Below are 12,238 nucleotides of genomic sequence, written 5' to 3'. Positions count from 1 at the left end.
TGTATAATTTTTAAAAATTTATTTTCAGAGAGAGAGAGAGCAGGCAGGAGAGGGAGGGGGGTTGGAGAGAGAGAGAGAGAGAGAGAGAGAGAGAGTCCCAAGCAGGCTCTGCTTGTCAGCAGAGAGCCTGATGCGGAACCCACGAATCATGAGATCATGACCTGAGCAGAAGTCAAGAGTCAAATGCTTAACCAACGGAGCCACCCAGGCGCTCACTACGATTTTTTAACATATCAACAAATGATTTGAGAATTCCTCTCCGAAGAGAAATATACGAAAGCACAGATTTTGTTTTTTCCTTAGGAAAAACTGATAAGGGAACTTTTCCTCTTCGAATTATCCCAGTTCTTCATTAAGTGATAACATTTACATAGTGAGACACCACCATGTAAATGAATGGACAATTCAGAACAAGAAGCTCAAGAAACAGCAAGATGAGTGGAGAGCTTTTGTTTTCAAAAATAATGTCAGGAGAACTGGTTTACTAGTTGTGTGTATGTGGGGAGGGAATACATTAGAACCTTCTTCTCTGTCTCACCCCAATATAAATTCCAAGTGCAGATCTAAGAGTAAAAAAAGTCTAAATGTATACAAATACTATGGAGAAATAAGGGTATTGTGCATACCCTCCAAGTGGAGGCCACATGGAACCTGACACCAACAAGCCCCCCAGAAAAGCGGAGTTGGGATTTCCAGGTTAGAACACCCCCAGAGGGAAAACTCCAGACATCGAGAAACAGAAATCCCAGCCACGCCGTGGGAGAATTATTGGTCTGAATGAAGCATGGCTATGGCATCCCGTTAAGTGGTGGATAGCAGGTTACAAATAGTATATACAGTTTTACCGCCCCCTGGGTAACACATTTGCAGACACCGAAAACAAAGGTTAATGTCAACCCTCCCCCCAACCCATGTTGACAGCAGCCCTCTCTCCGCGGTAGCATTATGGATGGAAGTTTTTATTTTTGCTCTTGTTTTCTCCAAGAACTTATATCAAGTTTGGGGAGTGCTGTCAGACGGGTTCTGTAGAGCTGATGTGCCCTGTGCACAGAGATCAGTAGAAGGTTCTGCCAACCGGTTAAGACACACATCTGAAGAAAGTTATCAAGGGAAGGGACAGTGTTCCATGAAAGAAAATTATATGCAAATCGACTTCCTCCAGCTGAAGGAGACTTGAGATGGGAAAAAGCCAACCGGTTCAGTTTGACCAGAAATAGTCTAAGAGGGAGGCTTACAGACTGAAGCGTGTCTCCGGCGCCTGCACGATGAGCAGATCTCCTCAACCTACCTCCCGTAAGACTGGCTTCTGTAGCCCCAGAGGCTGGGGTTTGTGCTGGTGGACGCCCTGGAGGAGATGCTGGAGAATAGGACTGAGTCATGGCCATATCTCCAGAGCAGATCACAGACTTACGTCCCCAGGGAGTATTAAGTGTAATTACTTATGTGGCAAGCATGGGGCTGAGTCTGTGCCCAAGGAGGCTTCAGGTCACAGTGGTCATCATGGCAGATTTGTCCAGGTTGATATCAGGCTGGTTGATCAGGTGGACCAGCACGGAGGCACAAAATAAACCCCAGGAATATGTGTTGGCAGGTACCCCCGGCGGGGAAGGGGGTGCTCTGAGGTCTGATCATTGATGAACAAGAATTTTTCCACTGTCACTTAAATCCCTTTGTACATTTGTCTAGTGGCAGAGAAATTTGCTCAAAATGACATAGGCTTATCTCCGTAAACTGTAAACTTGGGCACTGTTCTCCCTCTAGTGTGTGCACACGTGTGTGTGCTCTCTTTCTGGGTGGTTTTTTCCAGTCTTATTGCTTCAAATACCATTTAAACACTGTCCATTCGCAACTGCATTTCCTGTCTGGACCTCTCTTGTGTGCATAAGACCCCTATATGGAAAGGTTCCCTGGACATTGCCACTGAATGGTCTGTGTATGTGTGTGTGGTGGGGGTCGGGGGGATCTCAAATTTAATTCCCAAGCCGAACTCAGTCTCCTTCATCCTCTAGCTGTGCTGGCCCCCAGTGCACACTTCTTACCAACCCACAAGAATCACCATCTGCCCAGTGGCCCATGTCCATGAACTCTTCCTGATTCTTAACACATCCTCTTCCCAGAAACCTCCTGACACCCACACAAGTGTGTGCATACATACACATGCATGAGCACATGCATGCACGACCACATGAACAAGCATACTCACATACACACACGTGCAGATGCACATGAACACGCACATGCACACAATACATGTACACATTCACAAACACATGCTTACACACATGTGCACATGTGTACACAACCATGCATGTACAAGCACACGTGAACACGCATTCACACGTGCATGCATAAGCACGCATGCACACACACTTGCACGAGCACACACGTGCACACGCACAAGCACACATGAACACGCGCGCACACCCCTCCCTTCCCTCCCCCAGCGCATCCCAAACTCCCCCCATGTTCCGTGGGCTTCTGCTCTTTCCTGCAAATCAGGAGCATAGAGACAGGTTTACTCTTGTCCTGCTGGTCCATTTTCCACACAGGGGCCAGAGGGATCTTAATTAAGATGTACACAAGCTAAGGTCAGACTTTCTAGAAACACTTCAGTGCTTTCCATCGCAGCTGGAGGAAGTACGGATTATGAGCCATGGCTCAAAAGACCCCCTGCTTTGTATGGTTTTTGCAGGGGGTGGACTTCGTTCAGGGCTCGAAATATGTTCTAGCCTCAGCGCCTTCACAGATGCTGTTCCCCAGAGGGTGTCCTTCCCTCACCCTACCCCTAGGAGGAAGATTACTGCTTCGGTGTCAGCTCCCGTCAGGCTGCACATGGAGCAGTATATGGCTCGTGTACAGGTTTGGAGTCTTCTCGGTGTCACTCTGCTGTGTCTCCTTGGGTCCCATACTAACGATGAATGCTGAGTGTCCACCCCACCCCACCCCTGGCCTGCCCCTGGCCCCAGGGACAGAACACAGAGAGCTCTTCCATCTTCCAGCCTGTGACAAACACCTAAGGCCACAGCCATCCTGTCCTCCTGTCTGTGCCCAGTCCTCTAAACAATGGCCTGAATGCGGCCTCACACCCCCTCGCCCTTTGTACCTGCTGATCCCCGAGCTCAGAACACCTGCAGGTTGGCCACGGAGGCCCGCCCCCATGCTCCTTGCAGACTTCTCTGCATGTTCTCAGTGCCTCTTCTCAGCCCTGCCCTATGTCCCAAGAAAACCCTTTCATCTGGGGTTTTTCTGTACGTCTGTAACAATCTTGTCCGTGGTATCGTTCTCTGTATCTTCACCATCATGTCAGTGGCTGGGGAAGAAAGAGCTAAGGCGTGCAGGCTCAGTGTGGGGGACTCCCCCGAGAAGGCTCCCCGTGGAGCAAGGCTGGACTTTGTGGGACAACCTAATGAGGCTGAAAAATTGACTCTGGGGCTGTTTGGGATAATGGAGGAATCTGGTGACTGGCTAAGCGGTGGTAAGAAGGATCCAAGCTGCTCAGGGTTATCAATGAAATGAGCCTTCCCGGCAGGCTTCTCAAGATTCCTTTGACCTTTATCACCAGCAGAAATTAATGTTTAACCAGCATAGGAGGCTGAAAAAGCAAGGACAGAGACCCATGTGGATTTCAAGCTGCACGGAGTGACCTGTCGAGCACGGCGTGTCCACATTTTGCTCAGCCACCAGAGCCAGCCAGTCTCATGAAGAATAGACTCAGAAGGAAGTAGGATTCTCAGCAAGTAAGTCCCTGGCTTCCTACTCCATAAGATTGTTATTGTTGGAAACAGCAGCGTTCGTACCTTGACTCCTAGTCCCAGGGTACTGAACGTTTGCTTAAGGTTTACCCACCTGAAGACTGGAAGTCACTATTGGTCAAATGCTGTTACGCTGGTGTCTCCCAAGGCAGTCGGTGACATGGGGGCTGACACATGCTTACATGTGCACAGTCACGTGTGCAGGGAAGTCTGGGTATGATTTCCTGCCTGTCACTCAGGTGCAAAGACAGGACAGATATGGGCAACGTCTTGTCTTTATCATTTGCTTTCTGTGTGCTTTCCCTCATCCCCCTGAGCCTCTGGTGAGTCTCTGTTTCTTTGTCGCTACAAGGATTTTAATAGTACCTACCTTGTCAGGCAACTGTGAAGATTAAATCCCATAGTGTATGGTAAAGATCTGCCACATGGGAGATGATAGACAAAGATGAACTCTTCCTTTACCTGTGACATCTGCGGCATCAAAGGTAAATTCAGAGTCTACCTGGTGCAGTGTGATTTGAGGAGAATTGAAGGGCCTTCCCTCCAGCTGGTCACACTGATTACAATCCCACCAGAAGATTCCATTCCTGGGGCGCCTGGGTGGCTCAGTCGGTTGAGCATCCAACTCTTGATTTCTGCTCAGGTCATGATCTCACGGTCATGGGATGGTGCCCTGAGTTGAACTATGAGCACAGAGCCTGCTTGGGATTCTCTCTCTCCTTTCTCCTTGCCCCTTCTCCCACTTATGTAAGCTCGCTCTCTCTCTCTCTCTCTCTCTCTCTCTCTCTCAAAAATATATAAAAGTATACATTAAAAAATCATTTTAAGAAGATTCCATTCTTGAGAAGATCAGTGCTTCTCCATCAGGCTTGAGTTAATGCTTCTGAGAGTTTATCGTGTGCGGTAGTTTACCTTCTTCATCTTTAATCATATCCTCATTGGATGCATGAGAAACCACATTGGGAGAGGTGAGGAAGAGGGTCAGGTGAGACCCCCTAGCTTGTGAGCATGAAATTAGCTCTTAGATGTGGTTATGGCACAGTGGGCACCTGGCACCCTGCCATTCTGGAAAAGCGTTGCATTTTCAAAGCACTTACCATGTCCCAGGCACTAGAGTAATCACAGGAGCCTTTGGAGAGCAGGGAGTGGGGTCCGGAGGGACAGGACCAGAGATGCAGGACTGCTGGCGGGAGGGGGATGGGAAGGGTGGAGGTGGGGGGTGTCAGGGCACTGCTGGAAAGTGGCAAGTGCAGGACTGGGCACAGAGTGGAAGGCTCTGGGCTTCCAAGGTGGTGTGAGGGCATTGTCTACCCAGGTTTCCCCATACATGGCCTTGGGGGACAGGGTGCTCCACTTCTGAGTGTCCCCTAGCAGAGCTGAATCACCGACTGGCAGTCTGCCCTGCTCTCAGTTAGCTTAGCGATCCAGTGTGTTGGGCCCAGGAGGTGACAGATGGTGGGTGCCTTTATTGCTGGAGGATGTCCTTCCAGGGGTCAGCCTTGCACTTGCTCTTAGGGCTCAAGTGCCTGGAAGTCAGGGAAAGAGAGGCAACCTAGCACTTTCACTCTGGATGTCCTCACAGACTGGATTTTGAACCCAGAAGTGTGTTAGTGCTGCTCAAAGTTTAAATCATAACTTCCAGGCTTTTAAAAAAATCACTAAATCGCTTGTGAAAAAACACAGCCATTGGCACGGGATGCTCGAGAACACCAATGGTAGGTGAGACTGACAAAGAACAAGCGCGTGTCCACACTGAACCAGGTCACCAACAAGGAAGCTACTTGTGTATTAGGCTTATTTTATTACTATATAAATGATCAAAGGTGGGGCACCAGGTGGCTCAGTTGGTTGAGCATCCGACCAGCTCAGGTCATGATCTCATAGCTTTTGAGCTCTAGCCCCGCATCAGGCTCCGTGCTGACAGCTCAGCGCCTGGAGCCTGCTTGGGATTCTGTGTCTCCCTCTCTCTCTGCCCCTCCCCTGCTCACACTCCGCCTGTCTCTTCTCAAAAATAAATAAACATTAAAAAAATTAAAAATAAATAAAAAATAAATGATCAAAGGTTCATTCTAACATGAAGATAGTACAATTCTAGACAGGTATAAACCTGATGGAAGAATAAAGTATACCTTAAGTATAATAGGCAAAGCTTGGTACAGGTGTGGGGACAGATCAACAAACTCACCATCATAATGGGAAATTCTAACACACCGTTAGTAATGATGGGTCAAGGCAACAAAAACAGTAGCTGAGGTGAGGAAAATTTCAACAAGTAACCATCTTGGTTTATTGTACATAACTAGGGCCCCACACCAGATAGTTAGAAAACATGCTTTCGGGGCGGCTGGGTGGCTCAGTCGGTTAAGCGTCCAGCTTTGGCTCAGGTCACAATCTCACGGTCCGTGAGTTCAAGCCCCGCGTCGAGCTCTGTGCTGACAGCTCAGAGCCTGGAGCTGCTTCAGATTCTGTGTCTCCCTTTCTGGCCCTCCCCCACTCACTCTCTGTCTCTCTGTCTCTCTCAAAATAAAATAAAGACATTAAAAAAATTAAAAAGGAAAAGGAAAAGAAAACATGCTCTCATCTCAAGGGCACCTTAAATGTTACAGAACTTGAGGATGTAAGAGGCCGTCAAGTACGTCTGAACACCTGTCACAGAGTCACTATCAAACCAGCATGTCATCTCCCCAGTTCAGTTCAAGTCCATTCAATTCCATTCCACTCAAGTCAATTCAAGTCAATTCAGTTCAGTTCAATTCAATTCAACTTATATATATATATTTTTAAAGTAAAAATTGCTATACATGTCTGGAGGTTTTTTTAAGTTAATGTATTTATTTTGAGAGAGAGAGAGAGTATGAGCAGGCTAGGGGAAAAGAGAGAGAGAAAGGGAGCAGGGGAGGGGCAGAGAGAGAAGGAGAGAGAGAATCCCAAGCAGGCTCTCGGCTCTCAGTTTAGGGCCCAGTGCAGGAATGGATCCCACAGACCCTGTAATTGTGATCTGAGCCGAAACCAAGAGTCAGAGACTTAACTGTCTAAGCCCACCAGGTGCCCTAAAAGCATATAGGTTTAAATGCCATTAGATATCAAAAATTGAGTCAGTTGCTCCATGAAAGGTGTTAGAAAAATAACAACAGAATGAAGATAATTGAATGCAGGCAATAATAAGGATTAAGAGGAAAAATTAACAAAAAAGAAAATAAAAGTATATTAAGACAGATCAACAAAGCCAAAAGCTTTTTTAAAAGACTACTAAAACAGAAACAGCTTCTGCCAATCCTAACTAACTATGAAAAGAGAAATAAATACATAATTTATAAGGGAAGGGGATACCAGCATAGACTCAACCAAGCAAGATGGTTATAAGTAAATTATTAAAACAGACAAATGCTTGTCATTAAGTTTTTAGAAAATGGATAAAATAGCATCAAGGAGAACTAGAAATCTTATTGAATGACCCTAAGTAATGAGTAGATTGATTTGTTAAAAACATTTCCTCAACCATGGGAGGAGGGGCAAATAATTTTTACATATGATTTGTCACTCTCAGTGATTGGATCATTCTGACTCAAAATTATAAAAACTGCTTCTGAGAATTAAAAAAAGACAGGATTATCCCCAGTCTATGAGACCACAGAATCTCACACTAAATTTAGAGAGAATCCATGTTAGCAGGAAAAATTACAACTTTATTCATGAGAAGTAAAAATTCATGCAAACAGCTAACACTCTATAGTTTTATCCCAAGAATAAACAGATACTTGAAAATTAGAAGACTTATTAATGACATTTATCATATTAACAATTTAGAGGAAGAAACCCATATGAATTTCTCTTTAGATGCAGAAACTATTTTGATACTTAATTTAAACATCAATTTATTATAAAAGTAGAAATAGAAGAAACCTCCTAATAATGAATTTCCAGTAGAACCCTGGACATGTTAGAAACCCTAGTGAACTGTTAGAAGCATTCTTTCGAAAGTCAGCAAGGTGAGGACATTCACCACAACAGCTTCTATTCAACAATGGCACAGAGGGACATCTAGGAAACAGGGCCAGGCATATTTCAAACCTGAAATTTTAATTTTTCCAGTAGCCACATATAAACATTATTTTAAAATCCACAGGTACTGCAATAGAATGAAAGATTTTATGTAACACAACCAAGCGAAATATAGTCCTACATTCAAATTGTGTAATGGGGAAAATTTTTGCACTGCTTCAGTTTTGAGATTTGAATATAAATTATTAAATAAAATTAAATGAATTTTTCATATCCTCAGTAGCACTGGGCTGTTTCAAGAGCCCCATAAGCAGATGTGGCTCATGACTACGATTCTGGAGAGCACAGTCCTAGATGGTGTAATAAGACAAGAAAAAGAAATTAGGAAGAGGACTACAAAGAATATTGTCAGAGTTCACAAGTGATATGGTCCTTTACATTGAAATCCACCTGAATTAACAGACAAATTGTTAGAACTTTTAAAAGAATGTCATTGGATGGCAGGAAAAAGGATCAAACACACAAATCCGGTTGCAACTCTATACTGTACCAATAAACAGTTATCTTCATTCCTCACTAACAAGAAAGATCATCTTTTTACATATTTAAGATACATGTTGTTTCCATTGCTGACAAGTGCTTGTATTTCTATTAACTTGTCTTTCCTTTTTTTTTTTAAATTTCTTATTATTTATTTTTGGGAGAGAGAGAGAAACAGAGACAAAACATGAGCAGGGGCGGGGCAGAGAGAGGGAGACACAGAATCTGAAGCAGGCTCCAGGCTCCGAGCTGTCAGCACAGAGCTCGATACGGGGCTCGAACCCACGGACTATGAGATTATGACCTGAGCCAAAGTCGGACGCTCAACCAACTGAGCCACTCAGGCACCCCGAGTGGTCTTTCTTTGATCAAAATATCTTCTTTATTTTATGAAGCCTAACCTGTAATCAGCAATATGCATCTTAAATGCCTCTCTCCTCTTTCTAATTTCTACAGTTTGCAGAACAGACATTCTCAACAGTAATGTGGTGACACTTGTTGATCTTTTATGGTTAGTTGATTAAATGAATCATTTATGAAATCATTCCCCTCCAAGGTCATAAAAATATATTTCTGTTGTCCTAAAAGGTTTGCCTTCCATAGCGAAGGCCTTAATCTATCAGAAATTTTTCTATACAGATTGAGGTACAGCTTTAATTTCATTTTTTCCAACCAGTTGCCCGGCACTGTTTCATAATGTGCTCTCTCTCTATTGATCTGCAGTTCCACATTTGTCAATTCTCCATGTTTTAGTGCATATTTTTCCTGGCTCTCTATTCTGTTGAACTGGTCAGGTGTCTACCTTTGCAATCAAAATCATGACATTTTCCCAGCTTCCTTAGTCACGATAATTGTAGAGCAAGACTGTAGTGTACTTTCTCAACACTATGCTGGCCATTCTTAGACTTTTGCTTTTGCATTTATATTTTATTTTTTAATTTTTTAATGCTTATTTATTTTTGAGAGAGAGAAAGAGAGTGCAAGCGGGGGAGGGGCAGAGAGCGGGGGAGACACAGACTCTGAAGACAGGCTCCAGGTTCTGGACACAGGCTTGAACCCATGAACCATGAATCATGACCTGAGCCAATGTTGGATGCTCAACCGACTGAGCCCCCCAGGCGCCCCTTGCGTTTATATTTTAGAGTCAGATATCTGTGTTGGGATTTAGATTCGGATGGTGTAGCATCTGCGCAGCAGTTTGAGGAAAATGGATGTTTCTATGCATGAACAGGCACTTGCTCCCATCTATTTAGATCTTCCATAACGGCTCCCGTAGATTTTTAAAATTTATTTATTTTTGAGACAGAGAGAGACAGAACATGAGCAGGGGAGGGGCAGAGAGAGGGAGACACAGAATCAGAATCAGGCTCCAGGCTCTGAGCTGTCAGCACAGAGCCTGATGTGGGGCTCGAACCCACAAACTGTAAGATCATGACCTGAGCCGAAGTCTGATGCTTAACCAACTGAGACACCCAGGTGCCCCTCCCACAGATTTTTTTAAGTTTCTTGATCCGGTCTCAAAAGTCTTTCATTAGGTTTTGTTTGATCCTCTCCTGCCATCTGTGGTTCCCACTGTAAGTCCTGTCTTGCCACAATCACTGTGAATGAGCAAAACAGCTGGCCGCTGTTAATACCCCGCAGGCGGTGGAGACAGGTGCAAGCCCAGTGCACTCTGCGGGTAACAGCGTTTTGAAGCACTTAGGCCAGTGCCGTGCCTCAAACCTTCCAGTGACTGCTTTCTCCCCAAACGTAGGCTAGGGCCCCAGCTTCGAGCCTCCTTTCTGGGCTGTGTCTGCCTCTCATGAAGTAGAATGTCATCCAGCAAGTAGATTTGCTGTGTTCAGCATGAAACCAACTGGCCTGCTGGTAAGGAAGATGCTAGCTGTGTGACCCTGCCTCATTTCCTAACCTCTCTGGGCCTCAGCTTCTCCATCCAGACAATGGGGATGAGAATGTCTACCTCGCAGAGTAGTTAAGAGGGACTGAATGATTTTCTGTAGAAATCCCTGCAATGAAGACTTTATAAATGCTAGGTGTTATTAGAGTGGCTCTTTATGGAACAGAAGATTTCACTGGATTCTCACTTCCCCTTGGCCAGAGGTCTGTGCTGGGGTCAGCCCCTCACCATACCTGTATCCTTCTCTGCATCACCTCCTGTCCTCACCCAGCCACTGAGGGAGGGTGGAAGCCTCACACTGGGCACTGAGCAGGGGGGGGGCTCTCTTCCCCCCGGCCAGCAGCCCACGCATGCTGCGTGTATGTGCATATGTATGCACATGCTGTATGTATGTGTGTGCATGCATGTGGTAGGAGCAGATGAACCTGTTAAGCCCCTCCTGACCTGAGTGAGCTCCTCCAGGCCCCTTTCTAAAGTTCTCAGGGCTCTGTGCACACCTTAAAAGAGACATGAATCCTGCCCCTCATATTTCACTGATTAGCCTGCCTGAGGGGGTGGAGGAGGAAGGAAGCCCAAGAACTCTTGCCTTTTGTGACAACACGGATGGATCCTGAGGCATTATGCTAAGTGAAATAAGCCTCACAGGCAAGGTAAATACCATATGATCTCACAAATATGAGGAATCTGAAAGTCAAGCCAAACGGAACGCAGACTCGAAGATACAGAGAACGGACTGGCATTTCCAGAGGGGAAGAGGGCACAGGAGGAGGGAGCATGGACGAAGTGGGTCCAGAAATACAAACTCTGATCTGTACATGGGAACGTAACTTACCCCATGGGAGACACAGTCAGTCACATTGTGTCAACTTGGTGTGGGGACACATGGTAACTAGACTCATCCCTGGTGTTCATTTCACAATGGCTACAAATGTCCCATCACTACATCATGCACCTGAAAGAAACATACTATTGGATGTCAAGTATACCTCAAAAACAAAAACAAAAACAAAACGAAGAAGATTGCATTACTATATGCCTTGACAAAGCACTAGAAAATATATCTTCAACAAAAGTGTTTTGAAAAATGTTCTGCTTTAAAGAAAAATGAAAGATATCTGTGTTTTGGATGCTGGTAGGCTCGGGGTTAAGAGAATAGGATTTGGGGGACCCGTGGGTGGCCCGTTTGGTTATGCGTACGACTCTTGGTTTTGGCTCAGGTCATGATTTCATGGTTCATGAGTTTGAACCCCTCATCGGGCTCTGTGCTGACAGCTCAGAGCCTGGAGCCTGCTTTGGATTCTGTCCTCTCTCTCTGCCCCTCCTCTGGCTGGCACTCCGTCTCTCTCTGTCTCTTAAAAGTAAATAAACATTTAAAAAATTTTTTTTGAAGAGAATGAAAGAGAATAGGATTCTGAATCCCAGGAACCTGGGTCAGATCCTCGCCTGCTTCTGCTTCTCTCCGGTCTGGACTAAACTGACAACCCAGGGCTGGCTCAGGTCATCCTCCTCACTCCCCTCACCTATGCTGGTCCTTCCTCACCCCTTGAAAGAGCCAAGGAGCTGCAGTTTCTCAGGGGATTGCCTTGAAGGTGTCCAGGAGTCTGGGTAGAACACAGAGCACTGGGAACATAGAGCCCTCTCCCTGTGGTTTCTGGCTGCTGGCCCCTGCAAGGCTCCACCGTCTCTATGGCCCTGCTCTGCCCCCGCCCGGCCCTCGAGTCCCGGTGGAGAGCAGGAGGGCGGGAGAGGTGGGAAGATGTTGCTGTCTGTAAATAGGCAGAGCAGGCCGCTCTGATTGGCTTCTGGGAGGCGGACACTGTCTATATAAATGGCAGTTGCATCCTCTGTGTGCCTTTTAACTGTCAGGGAGGAGAGGAGAGAGAAGGGAGAGAGAGCCAGCACCTCCCCGCTGCCTGTGAGTACTGCTCTTTGTCCTTGTAGCCTGGGGGCACTAGAGCCCTGGAGGCCGCCAGCTCCTGGATGGCTGTGACCCTGGGGTTTTGGGACTGAAGCTTTGCTTGTTCATTTCAGCCTGGTTGATTTCCTC

General features: G+C 45.9%; 1 protein-coding gene across 3 annotated transcripts in view; it reads left to right on the top strand.

Annotated features, from left to right (window-relative positions):
• Positions 1 to 3,639: 3,639 nt before the first annotated feature.
• DDC (dopa decarboxylase) overlaps positions 3,640 to 12,238 on the top strand; it is a 93,189-nt gene continuing 84,590 nt past the window's right edge. For 2 of the 3 annotated variants that reach the window (XM_029956313.1, XM_029956286.1), the window contains exon 1: positions 12,074 to 12,106. The gene's annotated coding sequence lies outside the window, so the exon portion shown is untranslated. Of the gene's footprint in view, positions 3,738 to 12,073; positions 12,107 to 12,238 lie in introns of those variants that run through there. The other variant, XM_029956293.1, reaches the window with a different exon arrangement.

This window comes from Suricata suricatta, chromosome 2 (genome assembly GCF_006229205.1).
Source record: "Suricata suricatta isolate VVHF042 chromosome 2, meerkat_22Aug2017_6uvM2_HiC, whole genome shotgun sequence".
Taxonomy (NCBI): Eukaryota; Metazoa; Chordata; class Mammalia; order Carnivora; family Herpestidae; genus Suricata; species Suricata suricatta.
Note: the sequence above shows the minus strand (reverse complement) of the source record. Positions and strands in the feature narration are given on the sequence as shown.